This window comes from Neoarius graeffei, chromosome 2 (genome assembly GCF_027579695.1).
Source record: "Neoarius graeffei isolate fNeoGra1 chromosome 2, fNeoGra1.pri, whole genome shotgun sequence".
NCBI classification, from domain to species: Eukaryota; Metazoa; Chordata; class Actinopteri; order Siluriformes; family Ariidae; genus Neoarius; species Neoarius graeffei.
Window position 1 is genome coordinate 97492653 of NC_083570.1, and position 15716 is coordinate 97508368.

The 15716-nt window shown below is 47.9% G+C and overlaps 1 protein-coding gene across 1 annotated transcript in view; it reads right to left on the reverse strand.

Moving 5' to 3' along the window:
- acsl1b (acyl-CoA synthetase long chain family member 1b) overlaps positions 1–14514 on the reverse strand; it is a 126355-nt gene extending 111841 nt beyond the window's left edge. The window contains exon 1 of the mRNA XM_060915244.1: positions 12910–14514. The gene's annotated coding sequence lies outside the window, so the exon portion shown is untranslated. The remainder of the gene's footprint in view (positions 1–12909) is intronic.
- Between the last annotated feature and the right edge of the window lie 1202 nt (positions 14515–15716).

The following is a 15716-nucleotide window of genomic DNA, read 5'->3' on the forward strand; positions in this document are numbered from 1 at the left end:
TCTTGTTGAATGGAAGTAAAAAGAAAGTAAATAAGAAAAAATAGAGAAATAGTGAAAAAAGCAGAAAAGAGAAGTTCAAGCAGGAGCAAAGCAAAAAGCGTCCTACTCGCTTGAGTAGTCCTCACACATTCACTCACACACACTCTCACATGCTCTCTCACTCACTCACACATGCTCTCATTCACACACACGCTCATTTACTCTCTCTCACACACGCTCTCTCATTCACACATGCGCTCTTTTACTCTCTCTCACACACACGTATGCTCTCTCACTCACAAACAGATGCTCTCTCACTCACTCACTCACAGATGCTCTCTCACTCACTCACATTTACTCTCTCTCTCTCACACACACACACACACACACACACACACACACACACGTATGCTCTCTCACTCACACACACATGCTCTCTCACGCACTCACATTTACTCTCACACACACACACACACACACACACACACACACACACACACACACACACACACGCGCGCCCTCTGGTTTCATATCCACACTGTCAGAAATATCCTTCACTGGAAGGTAAACTGTGTCTCTTTACCTTTAATCTCATGTGCCTTAAATCTTTTTAAAGGTCCAACAGGTAAATAATATCCAAGTGTAACATGTGTATTAAAGGATGACAAATGATGAGACAGATTGTAAATTTCACTGACACAGATGTGGAAGAGACTGCTGCTACTTCCCCAAAATCCTGAAACTGCACCCGAGCACAGACCGTATTCAGGACTCTAATAACCCAAACCCCATCAACCCGCCGAGTTACTACGGCTCAGGACTCTAATAACCCAAACCCCCATCAACCCGCTGAGATACTGCAGCTCAGGACTCTAATAACCCAAACCCCATCGACCCGCTGAGTTACTGCGGCTCAGGAATCTAATAACCCAAACCCCATCAACCCGCTGAGTTACTGCGGCTCAGGACTCTAATAACCCAAACCCCATCAACCCGCTGAGTAACTGCAGGCTCAGGACTCTAACAACCCAAACCCCATCAACCCGCTGAGTTACTGCAGGCTCAGGACTCTAATAACCCAAATCCCATCAACCCGCTGAGTTACTGCAGGCTCAGGACTTTAATAACCCAAACCCCATCAACCCGCTGAGTTACTGCAGGATCAGGACTCTAATAACCCAAACCCCATCAACCCGCTGAGATACTGCAGCTCAGGACTCTAATAACCCAAACCCCACCAACCCGCTGAGTTACTGCGGCTCAGGACTCTAATAACCCAAACCCCATCAACCCGCTGAGTTACTGCGGCTGAGGACTCTAATAACCCAAATCCCATCAACCCGCTGAGTTACTGCGGCTGAGGACTCTAATAACCCAAACCCCATCAACCTGCTGAGTTACTGCGGCTGAGGACTCTAATAACCCAAATCCCATCAACCCGCTGAGTTACTGCGGCTCAGGACTCTAATAACCCAAACCCCATCAACCCGCTGAGTTACTGCGACTCAGGATTCTAATAACCCAAACCCCATCAACCCGCTGAGTTACTGCGGCTCAGGACTCTAATAACCCAAACCCCATCAACCCGCTGAGTTACTGCAGCTGAGGACTCTAATAACCCAAACCCCATCAACCCGCTGAGTTACTGCGGCTCAGGACTCTAATAACCCAAACCCCATCAACCTGCTGAGTTACTGCAGCCTCAGGACTCTAATAACCCAAACCCCATCAACCTGCTGAGTTACTGCGGCTCAGGACTCTAATAACCCAAACCCCATCAACCCGCTGAATTACTGCAGCTCAGGACTCTAATAACCCAAACCCCATCAACCTGCTGAGTTACTGCGGCTCAGGACTCTAATAACCCAAACCCCACCAACCCGCTGAGTTACTGCAGGCTCAGGACTCTAATAACCCAAACCCCATCAACCCGCTGAGTTACTGTGGCTCAGGATTCTAATAACCCAAACCCCATCAACCCGCTGAGATACTGCAGCTCAGGACTCTAATAACCCAAACCCCATCAACCCGCTGAGTTACTGCGGCTCAAGACTCTAATAACCCAAACCCCATCAACCCGCTGAGTTACTGCAGCTCAGGACTCTAATAACCCAAACCCCATCAACCCGCTGAGTTACTGCAGGCTCAGGACTCTAATAACCCAAACCCCATCAACCCGCTGAGTGACTGCAGCTCAGGACTCTAATAACCCAAACCCCCATCAACCCGCTGAGTTACTGCAGCTGAGGACTCTAATAACCCAAACCCCATCAACCTGCTGAGTTACTGCAGCCTCAGGACTCTAAGAACCCAAAATCCATCAACCCGCTGAGTTACTGCAGCCTCAGGACTCTAATAACCCAAACCCCATCAACCCGCTGAGTGACTGCAGCTCAGGACTCTAATAACCCAAACCCCATCAACCCGCTGAGTTACTGCGGCTCAGGACTCTAATAACCCAAACCCCATCAACCTGCTGAGTTACTGCAGCCTCAGGACTCTAATAACCCAAACCCCATCAACCCGCTGAGTTACTGCAGCCTCAGGACTCTAATAACCCAAACCCCATCAACCTGCTGAGTTACTGCAGCCTCAGGACTCTAATAACCCAAACCCCATCAACCCGCTGAGTTACTGCAGCTGAGGACTCTAATAACCCAAACCCCATCAACCTGCTGAGTTACTGCGGCTCAGGACTCTAATAACCCAAACCCCATCAACCCGCTGAGTTACTGCAGGCTCAGGACTCTAATAACCCAAACCCCATCAACCCGCTGAGTTACTGCGGCTCAGGACTCTAATAACCCAAACCCCATCAACCCGCTGAGTTACTGCAGCTCAGGACTCTAATAACCCAAACCCCATCAACCCGCTGAGTTACTGCAGGCTCAGGACTCTAATAACCCAAACCCCATCAACCCGCTGAGTTACTGCAGCTGAGGACTCTAATAACCCAAACCCCATCAACCCGCTGAGTTACTGCAGCTGAGGACTCTAATAGCCCAAACTCCATCGACCCACTGAGTTACTACGGATCAGGACTCAACCCAAACCCCATCAACCCGCTGAGTCACTGCGGCTCAGGACTCTAATAACCCAAACCCCATCAACCCGCTGAGTTACTGCGGATCAGGACTCAACCCAAACCCCATCAACCCGCTGAGTTACTGCAGCTCAGGACTCTAATAACCCAAACCCCATCAACCCGCTGAGTTACTGCAGGCTCAGGACTCTAATAACCCAAACCCCACCAACCCGCTGAGTTACTGCAGGCTCAGGACTCTAATAACCCAAACCCCATCAACCCGCTGAGTTACTGCAGCTGAGGACTCTAATAACCCAAACCCCACCAACCCGCTGAGTTACTGCGGCTCAGGACTCTAATAACCCAAACCCCATCAACCCGCTGAGTTACTGCAGCTGAGGACTCTAATAACCCAAATCCCATCAACCCGCTGAGTTACTGCGGCTGAGGACTCTAATAACCCAAACCCCATCAACCCGCTGAGTTACTGCGGCTGAGGACTCTAATAACCCACATCCCATCAACCCGCTGAGTTACTGCGGCTCAGGACTCTAATAACCCAAACCCCATCAACCCGCTGAGTTACTGCGGCTCAGGATTCTAATAACCCAAACCCCATCAACCCGCTGAGTTACTGCGGCTCAGGACTCTAATAACCCAAACCCCATCAACCCGCTGAGTTACTGCAGGCTCAGGACTCTAATAACCCAAACCCCCATCAACCCACTGAGTTACTGCGGCTCAGGACTCTAATAACCCAAACCCCATCAACCCGCTGAGTTCCTGCGGCTCAGGACTCTAATAACCCAAACCCCATCAACCCGCTGAGTTACTGCAGGCTCAGGACTCTAATAACCCAAACCCCATCAACCCGCTGAGTTACTGCAGGCTCAGGACTCTAATAACCCAAACCCCATCAACCCGCTGAGTTACTGCAGCTCAGGACTCTAATAACCCAAACCCCATCAACCCGCTGAGTTACTGCGGCTCAGGATTGTAATAACCCAAACCCCATCAACCCGCTGAGTTACTGCAGCCTCAGGACTCTAATAACCCAAACCCCATCAACCCGCTGAGATACTGCAGGTGAGGACTCTAATAACCCAAACCCCATCAACCCGCTGAGTTACTGCGGCTCAGGACTCTAATAACCCAAACCCCATCAACCTGCTGAGTTACTGCAGCCTCAGGACTCTAATAATCCAAACCCCATCAACCCGCTGAGTTACTGCAGCCTCAGGACTCTAATAACCCAAACCCCATCAACCTGCTGAGTTACTGCAGCCTCAGGACTCTAATAACCCAAACCCCATCAACCCGCTGAGTTACTGCAGCTGAGGACTCTAATAACCCAAACCCCATCAACCTGCTGAGTTACTGCGGCTCAGGACTCTAATAACCCAAACCCCATCAACCCGCTGAGTTACTGCAGGCTCAGGACTCTAATAACCCAAACCCCATCAACCCGCTGAGTTACTGCGGCTCAGGACTCTAATAACCCAAACCCCATCAACCCGCTGAGTTACTGCAGCTCAGGACTCTAATAACCCAAACCCCATCAACCCGCTGAGTTACTGCAGGCTCAGGACTCTAATAACCCAAACCCCATCAACCCGCTGAGTTACTGCAGCTCAGGACTCTAATAACCCAAACCCCATCAACCCGCTGAGTTACTGCAGCTGAGGACTCTAATAACCCAAACTCCATCGACCCACTGAGTTACTACGGATCAGGACTCAACCCAAACCCCATCAACCCGCTGAGTCACTGCGGCTCAGGACTCTAATAACCCAAACCCCATCAACCCGCTGAGTTACTGCGGATCAGGACTCAACCCAAACCCCATCAACCCGCTGAGTTACTGCAGCTCAGGACTCTAATAACCCAAACCCCATCAACCCGCTGAGTTACTGCAGGCTCAGGACTCTAATAACCCAAACCCCACCAACCCGCTGAGTTACTGCAGGCTCAGGACTCTAATAACCCAAACCCCATCAACCCGCTGAGTTACTGCAGCTGAGGACTCTAATAACCCAAACCCCACCAACCCGCTGAGTTACTGCGGCTCAGGACTCTAATAACCCAAACCCCATCAACCCGCTGAGTTACTGCAGCTGAGGACTCTAATAACCCAAACCCCATCAACCCACTGAGTTACTGCGGCTCAGGATTGTAATAACCCAAACCCCATCAACCCGCTGAGTTACTGCAGCCTCAGGACTCTAATAACCCAAACCCCATCAACCCGCTGAGATACTGCAGGTGAGGACTCTAATAACCCAAACCCCATCAACCCGCTGAGTTACTGCGGCTCAGGACTCTAATTACCCAAACCCCCATCAACCCGCTGAGTTACTGCGGCTCAGGACTCTAATAACCCAAACCCCATCAACCCGCTGAGTTACTGCGGTTCAGGACTCTAATAACCCAAACCCCATCAACCTGCTGAGTTACTGCAGGCTCAGGACTCTAATAACCCAAACCCCATCAACCCGCTGAGTTACTGCAGGCTCAGGACTCTAATAACCCAAACCCCATCGACCCGCTGAGTTACTGCGGATCAGGACTCTAATAACCCAAACCCCATCGACCCGCTGAGTTACTGCAGCTGAGGACTCTAATAACCCAAACCCCATCGACCCGCTGAGTTACTGCAGGCTCAGGACTCTAATAACCCAAACCCCATCAACCCGCTGAGATACTGCAGCTCAGGACTCTAATAACCCAAACCCCATCAACCCGCTGGGTTACTGCAGCTCAGGACTCTAATAGCCCAAACCCCATCAACCCGATGAGTTACTGCAGCTCAGGACTCTAATAACCCAAACCCCCATCAACCCGCTGAGTTACTGCAGCTGAGGACTCTAATAACCCAAACCCCATCAACCCGCTGAGTTACTGCAGCTGAGGACTCTAATAACCCAAACTCCATCGACCCGCTGAATTACTGCGGATCAGGACTCTAATAACCCAAACCCCATCAACCCGCTGAGTTACTGCAGCCTCAGGACTCTAATAACCCAAACCCCATCAACCCACTGAGATACTGCGGCTCAGGACTCTAATAATCCAAACCCCATCAACCCGCTGAGTTACTGCGGCTCAGGACTCTAATAACCCAAACCCCATCAACCCGCTGAGTTACTGCAGCTGAGGACTCTAATAACCCAAACTCCATCGACCCGCTGAGTAAGTGCGGCTCAGGACTCTAATAACCCAAACCCCATCGACCCACTGAGTTACTGCAGCCTCAGGACTCTAATAACCCAAACCCCATCAACCCGCTGAGATACTGCGGCTCAGGACTCTAATAATCCAAACCCCATCAACCCGCTGAGTTACTGCGGCTCAGGACTCTAATAACCCAAACCCCATCAACCCGCTGAGTTACTGCAGCTCAGGACTCTAATAACCCAAACCCCATCAACCCGCTGAGTTACTGCAGCTCAGGACTCTAATAACCCAAACCCCATCAACCCGCTGAGTTACTGCGGATCAGGACTCAACCCAAACCCCATCAACCCGCTGAGTTACTGCGGCTCAGGACTCTAATAACCCAAACCCCATCAACCCGCTGAGTTACTGCGGCTCAGGATTCTAATAACCCAAACCCCATCAACCCGCTGAGTTACTGCAGCTCAGGACTCTAATAACCCAAACCCCATCAACCCGCTGAGTTACTGCGGCTCAGGATTCTAATAACCCAAACCCCATCAACCCGCTGAGTTACTGCAGCCTCAGGACTCTAATAACCCAAACCCCATCAACCCGCTGAGTTACTGCAGGCTCAGGATTCTAATAACCCAACCCCCATCAACCCGCTGAGATACTGCAGCTCAGGACTCTAATAACCCAAACCCCATCAACCCGCTGAGTTACTGCGGCTCAAGACTCTAATAACCCAAACCCCATCAACCCGCTGAGTTACTGCAGCTCAGGACTCTAATAACCCAAACCCCATCAACCCGCTGAGTTACTGCAGGCTCAGGACTCTAATAACCCAAACCCCATCAACCCGCTGAGTTACTGCAGCTCAGGACTCTAATAACCCAAACCCCCATCAACCCGCTGAGTTACTGCAGCTGAGGACTCTAATAACCCAAACCCCATCAACCTGCTGAGTTACTGCGGCTCAGGACTCTAATAACCCAAACCCCATCAACCTGCTGAGTTACTGCAGCCTCAGGACTCTAATAACCCAAACCCCATCAACCCGCTGAGTTACTGCAGCCTCAGGACTCTAATAACCCAAACCCCATCAACCTGCTGAGTTTCTGCAGCCTCAGGACTCTAATAACCCAAACCCCATCAACCCGCTGAGTTACTGCAGCCTCAGGACTCTAATAACCCAAACCCCATCAACCTGCTGAGTTACTGCAGCCTCAGGACTCTAATAACCCAAACCCCATCAACCCGCTGAGTTACTGCAGCTGAGGACTCTAATAACCCAAACCCCATCAACCTGCTGAGTTACTGCGGCTCAGGACTCTAATAACCCAAACCCCATCAACCTGCTGAGTTACTGCAGCCTCAGGACTCTAATAACCCAAACCCCATCAACCCGCTGAGTTACTGCAGCCTCAGGACTCTAATAACCCAAACCCCATCAACCTGCTGAGTTTCTGCAGCCTCAGGACTTTAATAACCCAAACCCCATCAACCCGCTGAGTTACTGCAGCCTCAGGACTCTAATAACCCAAACCCCATCAACCCGCTGAGTTACTGCAGCCTCAGGACTCTAATAACCCAAACCCCATCAACCCGCTGAGTTACTGCAGCTGAGGACTCTAATAACCCAAACCCCATCAACCTGCTGAGTTACTGCGGCTCAGGACTCTAATAACCCAAACCCCATCAACCCGCTGAGTTACTGCAGGCTCAGGACTCTAATAACCCAAACCCCATCAACCCGCTGAGTTACTGCGGCTCAGGACTCTAATAACCCAAACCCCATCAACCCGCTGAGTTACTGCGGCTCAGGACTCTAATAACCCAAACCCCATCAACCCGCTGAGTTACTGCGGCTCAGGACTCTAATAACCCAAACCCCATCAACCCGCTGAGTTACTGCAGCTGAGGACTCTAATAACCCAAACCCCATCAACCCGCTGAGTTACTGCAGCTGAGGACTCTAATAACCCAAACCCCATCAACCCGCTGAGTTACTGCAGCTGAGGACTCTAATAACCCAAACCCCATCAACCTGCTGAGTTACTGCGGCTCAGGACTCTAATAACCCAAACCCCATCAACCCGCTGAGTTACTGCAGGCTCAGGACTCTAATAACCCAAACCCCATCAACCCGCTGAGTTACTGCGGCTCAGGACTCTAATAACCCAAACCCCATCAACCCGCTGAGTTACTGCGGCTCAGGACTCTAATAACCCAAACCCCATCAACCCGCTGAGTTACTGCGGCTCAGGACTCTAATAACCCAAACCCCATCAACCCGCTGAGTTACTGCGGCTGAGGACTCTAATAACCCAAACCCCATCAACCCGCTGAGTTACTGCAGCTGAGGACTCTAATAACCCAAACTCCATCGACCCACTGAGTTACTGCGGATCAGGACTCAACCCAAACCCCATCAACCCGCTGAGTTACTGCGGCTCAGGACTCTAATAACCCAAACTCCATCGACCCACTGAGTTACTGCGGATCAGGACTCAACCCAAACCCCATCAACCCGCTGAGTTACTGCGGCTCAGGACTCTAATAACCCAAACCCCATCAACCCGCTGAGTTACTGCGGATCAGGACTCAACCCAAACCCCATCAACCCGCTGAGTTACTGCAGCTCAGGACTCTAATAACCCAAACCCCATCAACCCGCTGAGGTACTGCAGGCTCAGGACTCTAATAACCTAAACCCCATCAACCCGCTGAGTTACTGCAGCTCAGGACTCTAATAACCCAAACCCCCATCGACCCGCTGAGTTACTGCAGCTGAGGACTCTAATAACCCAAACCCCATCAACCCGCTGAGTTACTGCGGCTCAGGACTCTAATAACCCAAACCCCATCGACCCGCTGAGTTACTGCGGCTCAGGACTCTAATAACCCAAACCCCATCGACCCGCTGAGTTACTGCGGCTCAGGACTCTAATAACCCAAATCCCATCAACCCGTTGAGTTACTGCGGCTCAGGACTCTAATAACCCAAACCCCATCAACCCGCTGAGTTACTGCAGCTCAGGATTCTCATAACCCAAACCCCATCAACCCGCTGAGTTACTGCAGGCTCAGGACTCTAATAACCCAAACCCCATCAACCCGCTGAGTTACTGCAGGCTCAGGACTCTAATAACCCAAACCCCATCAACCCACTGAGTTACTGCAGGCTCAGGACTCTAATAACCCAAACCCCATCAACCCGCTGAGTTACTGCAGGCTCAGGACTCTAATAACCCAAACCCCATCAACCCGCTGAGTTACTGCGGCTGAGGACTCTAATAACCCAAATCCCATCAACCCGCTGAGTTACTGCGGCTCAGGACTCTAATAACCCAAACCCCATCAACCCGCTGAGTTACTGCAGCCTCAGGACTCTAATAACCCAAACCCCATCAACCCACTGAGTTACTGCAGGCTCAGGACTCTAATAACCCAAACCCCATCAACCCGCTGAGTTACTGCAGGCTCAGGACTCTAATAACCCAAACCCCATCAACCCGCTGAGTTACTGCGGCTCAGGACTCTAATAACCCAAACCCCATCAACAGCGCTCGAAACTAACGGTGTCCCGACGTCCCGGGGACCATAAAAAATGTCATCGGGACACAAAATTATCATATCTGGGACAATCCCGGGACAATGGAAAAAAATAGATCTAGAAAAAAGTTCTACATTAATATTATTTACAAAGCCGTAACACATACATAGACATTCACCTAATTTGTCAATTTTAATTTTAAAACGTTAACAGTGAAAAATACATCGTAGCTACACTTTCGATGCACCTGCATCCGTAGGCTACAGAGCAGCGCATTCTGTTCTAGAATCTTTGGCCGGTGTCCGCATTATATGGACTTGGAATGGAATTGCTACCGCACACGCTGCGCCGACTCTTGCCAGAACAAAAATGCTTAAGTGGTTGAAGCGGACCGACCGCGGGGAAGAAACTGAAAGCCCAGACATAACGTCTCCGGGACCTTCAGGAACCAAAGTGTCATCGCCTGGTCTGCAGGCAACGCTAGCAACTGAATGAACTTAATGAACACTGTTAGACACGTTATAAAATACAACAGGAATGATGTGGATGATATTGACGGAAGATACCGTTCAACAGAATAAGTGAGTTTTCTTGGTGTCTTTCTAGTTCAGAAAGTTTAGTCAGTCAGCAGCACAACTAGGCTCAGACCTGGCACTATGTTGATGTTGCTAACATTTGCACCCATGTTTCGGCACCGAAAGTTCATAAAATGGATAAAGGAAAGTTCATAAAAATGGGTAATGGAAAGTTCATAAAAATGGATAATGGTAATGGATAACGGAAAGTTCATAAAAATGGATAACGGTCTCATCTCATCTCATTATCTCTAGCCACTTTATCCTGTTCTACAGGGTCGCAGGCAAGCTGGAGCCTATCCCAGCTGACTACGGGCGAAAGGCGGAGTACACCCTGGACAAGTTGTCAGGTCATCACAGGGCTATGGATAACGGTAATGGTGAAAATTATAAGTTGGCCTTATAAGTGCCAACAGATATTCAAGGTATAAGTAGATGAAATGAACATAAAAGGGGTCTTATTTTCAACTAAAGTATACTGCAGATGTAGGGAGTTGAAACATTTTCTGAATGAGCTAGTTGGCCCCTTTAAATAAACGGGTATCTATTCATACAGTGAGATCGCCAAAGTTTAATAAACTGAAAATGCAATAACTGTAATTTTGAAGTAGATGATGTATAGGACATGTGTCGCTTGTGTCTTGTAACTTATTGTAAAAATGATATAAAGGGTTCAAAATCGCATAGTTACAAATATAATAGTAACTTCATATGATAATATTAACCACTGGTTATTTCAGAGAGGAAAAAAATGGGGACACTATTGCTTCCATTCAGGACAATACAACACAGAATTCGGGACCACTGGGGGACACAAAGAAAAAAAGTTAATTTTGAGCCCTGCCCATCAACCCGCTGAGTTACTGCAGGCTCAGGACTCTAATCACCCAAACCCCATCAACCCGCTGAGTTACTGTAGCTGAGGACGCTAATAACCCAAACCCCATCAACCCGCTGAGTTACTGCGGCTCAGGACTCTAATAACCCAAACCCCATCAACTCGCTGAGTTACTGCAGCTCAGGACTCTAATAACCCAAACCCCATCAACCCGCTGAGTTACTGCAGGCTCAGGACTCTAATAACCCAAACCCCCATCAACCCGCTGAGTTACTGCAGGCTCAGGACTCTAATAACCCAAACCCCATCAACCCGCTGAGTTACTCCAGGCTCAGGACTCTAATAACCCAAACCCCATCAACCCGCTGAGTTACTGTGGCTCAGGACTCTAATAACCCAAACCCCATCAACTCGCTGAGTTACTGCGGCTCAGGACTCTAATAACCCAAACCCCATCAACCCGCTGAGTTACTGCAGGCTCAGGACTCTAATAACCCAAACCCCATCAACCCGCTGAGTTACTGCGGCTCAGGATTCTAATAACCCAAACCCCATCAACCCACTGAGTTACTGCGGCTCAGGACTCTAATAACCCAAACCCCATCAACCCGCTGAGTTACTGCAGGCTCAGGACTCTAATAACCCAAACCCCATCAACCCGCTGAGTTACTGCAGCTCAGGACTCTAATAACCCAAACCCCATCAACCCGCTGAGTTACTGCAGCTCAGGACTCTAATAACCCAAACCCCATCAACCCGCTGAGTTACTGCAGCTCAGGACTCTAATAACCCAAACCCCATCAACCTGCTGAGTTACTGCAGCTCAGGACTCTAATAACCCAAACTCCCATCAACCTACTGAGTTATTGCAGCTCAGGACGCTGAAGCTTACTTGCCAACCCTCCCAATTTCGGCAGGAGGCTCCCGATTTTAGCCTCCGTCTCCCGATAGTCTTTATTAAAAACTGGATAATCTGCCGGTTTGGGGAAATCCCTACCGCCAAGTTAAAAATACTCTCGATTATGTCCAATCAGAATCGTATGAGAAACGCTGCTGACGTCAACTGATGGGTTAAAAATCAACGACCATAATGACAGTCACTTCCGTAATGTATGATTCACCCAGGCTGTCCGACATTTTTTACAAGCAGTCACTCATCATGGCCACTGAACCCAATACCAAACGGCAAAAATATGAATGCAAATACCAGGTTGCATGGGAGAATGAATTTCCATGTATAAGCAAATGTTCGACCAGCCAGTTACACATTTTAAGGTAAAGATACCTTAAATCAGAATATAATGGATATTTGAGTGTGAAATTAAACTAGTCTTCCATAGCATTTCAGAAACAAACTGTACAACTTCTAAAGTGTTTAGTGAAATTTTGCATGCAGAGAATTTGTTTGATGAGCGTATTTGAATAGTGTCGTGGTGTCTTAGTGCGATTTTGAATTTGTGTTTGAAAGTTTTAAGTGAAAGTTTACAAGTGAATTATCTGGAAAGTGATTGATTTTGATAGAGTTTTGAGGTTAAGTGAAAGATTACTAGTGAGTGTATTTTGGTAGTACTAAAATTTTGCATTCGAGTGAATTTCTTTGTGGAGTATATTTTGATAGTATGGTAGTATTTATAGTGCCATTTTAAAATTTTGTTTGAAAACTTTCAAAGTTTGCAAATGAGCAAATTCCTTTGATGCATTCCGATAGGATTTTGATAGGATTTCTAGTGTGGTTAGTTTTTTTCTTTTTTATCAGACATCTAGTTTTAGGTTTGTTTACCTGACATGTTTCGACGTACGTAACTGTCGTCTTCCTCAGAGTGTCACCGGATGTTATTGGTGACGCATCTTATCAGCTGATGTTTCCGAAGGCGTGACCTTCCTGTCTGGTTTGACAGGTCGGTCGCGTCTTCTGCTGTCCGTTCGTCCCCTGCAAGATGGCACTCCAGGTGTGGGAGAGCATGTATGCTCCCTCATCCCGGTTGATGGTCCTCAGGCTTCGCTTTCGGATCTCCATGGCCTCCCTGATCCAGCGCTGATGTTTGTTATCTTCTGTGCGGATGACTCTGGCATTCCCCCAGTCCATAATATGATTTTCTCTTTTGCAGTGGTCTGTTATGGCTGACTTGTAATTTTCCTGTTGTGCCTTTTCTTTTATTGTTCGGGTTTGTCTTATAGCTGTCTCCTTTTCGCACTCTTTCTTATGTTCATTTTTCCTTGTGGTGAAGCTCCTCCCTGTCTCCCCGATGTAGGTTTTATTGCATGATTGGCATGGAATCTCATATATGGTGTTACATTTGTTTTCCGGATGTATTCTGTCTTTGGGATGAACCAGGATCTGACGGAGTGTTGTGTGTGGTTTGACAGGTGTGTTGATGTTGTGTTTCCTCATTACTCTTTGGATGCGTTCTGTTATTCCTCTGATGTATGGCAATGTTACTACTCCCCTGTGTTCTTGTTTGTTGCTTTGTTTTTTCTCTTTCTTCTGTGTTTTGTTGTTCTTGACCTGTTCTGCCCCTTTGGATATTGCCCATTGTGGATATTGACATGCCTTCAGTGCGTGTTGTTCCTCCTGTTCTTTGTCCTGTGGATCTGTGATTATTGTTGCGCGTTCATGTAATGTTCTGACTACTGATAATTTGTGCATTATGGGGTGTTCGGAAGTCCAGATTAAATATTGGTCGGCGTGTGTGGGTTTTCTGTGTACTTTTATTTTGATGTCCCCATTCTCTGTGTGTTGTATTTTTAGGTCCAAAAATGCTACTGACTGCTCCGTTTCCTCTTCATGTGTGAATTTTATGTTGCCAGTATTGTCTATGGTGTTGAGATGGTCGGCGACTTGTTGAGTGTATCCCGTCTTCACTTTTTCCAGTATATCATCCACGTAACGTTTCCAGAGTGTTGGTCTGTATTCTGCCGGTATTGTAGTGAGTGCTTTCTGCTCCAGGTCTTCCATGAAAAAACCGCACATGATGGCTGATAGTGGGTCTCCCATGGCAAACCCTTCCTTCTGTCTGTATATTATATTCCTAAACTGAAAGTATGTGGATGTGGCGATGAATTGAAGGAGTTAAGTGATGTCTTGTACTGTGAGGTCTGTGCGTTTCCTGAGCGTCCTGTCTGTTTTTAATCTGTCTTGTACTATTTGTATGGTGGCTTCCGTGGATGTTCTGGTGAAAAGAGATATGACGTCATGTGATATGAAAACTTCGTCTTGCTGCATTTTGATGTTGTTTAGTTCTTCTGCCAGTTGTTTTGAGTTTTTGCAGTGTTGGTCTGTGAGTCCTAGTAATGGTTTGATTATTTCAGCGAGTGCTTTCACTGAGCCAATGCTATCCACTATAGGGCGTAATGGTGTTCCTGGTTTGTGTATTTTGGTGTGCCGTAAATCCTGGGGATGACGTTGGCTGTGGGTACTAGGTGATTGTATGCCTGTTTATCTATTTTATTTTTCATTGAGTAGCGGTTTGAGTAGTGCTTTGAGTTTCTTTTTCTTGTCTTTGGTTGGGTCTTTTCTTAATTTCTCATAGGCGTTGTCACTGAGTAATTCCAGCATCTTTTGTTCATATTCATCAGTGTCCATGATAACTGTTGTTCTGCCTTTGTCTGCTGGGAGGATTGTGATGTCTTTATTTTTTGCTAATGTTCTCATGGCTTTGGCTTCCTGTTTGGTGATGTTGCTGGGTGGTGGTTTGGCCATTTTCAATATGCCAGCTATTGCATTTCCTAATGCTGCTTTTTGTCCCTGATCCTGTATTTTTTCACATGCTAATTCAGTTGCCAGAATTAATTCATCGTGAGGTATATTACTCGGTGTGACAGCGTAGTTGAGTCCTTTTTCTAGTATACTGCGTTCTGCGGGCGGCACGGTGGTGTAGTGGTTCGTGCTGTCACCTCACAGCAAGAAGGTCCGGGTTCGAGCCCCATGGCCGGCGAGGGCCTTTCTGTGTGGAGTTTGCATGTTCTCCCCATGTCCGCGTGGGTTTCCTCCGGGTGCTCCGGTTTCCCCTGCAGTCCAAAGACATGCAGGTTAGGTTAACTGGTGACTCTAAATTGACCGTAGGTGTGAATGGTTGTCTGTGTCTATGTGTCAGCCCTGTGATGACCTGGCGACTTGTCCAGGGTGTACCCCGCCTTTCGCCCGTGGTCAGCTGGGATAGGCTCCAGCTTGCCTGCGACCCTGTAGAACAGGATAAAGCGGCTAGAGATAATGAGATGAGATGATAGTTCTGTGTATTTTTACATGCGCTTACAGAAGGAAAACACATTTGAGGCAATCCAATAATACTTTCATTCACTGTGACTATTTTAAGAAATGATAAACATTCTTCTAAAGCATCACTTGTGTTATTTCCTGTGGGTCTCTGTATGTATACAATATTCAGGCATGAGATTTTTTCAGCTAAAAATCTGATTTAAGACTTCCCTTTCATTGTTATTACAACACCGACTCCAAAAAAGTTGGGACAAAATATAAATTGTAAATAAAAACAGAATGCAATAATTTACAAATTTCAAAAACTGATATTGTATTCACAATAGAACATAGGCAACATATCAAATGTCGAAAGTGAGACATTTTGAAAT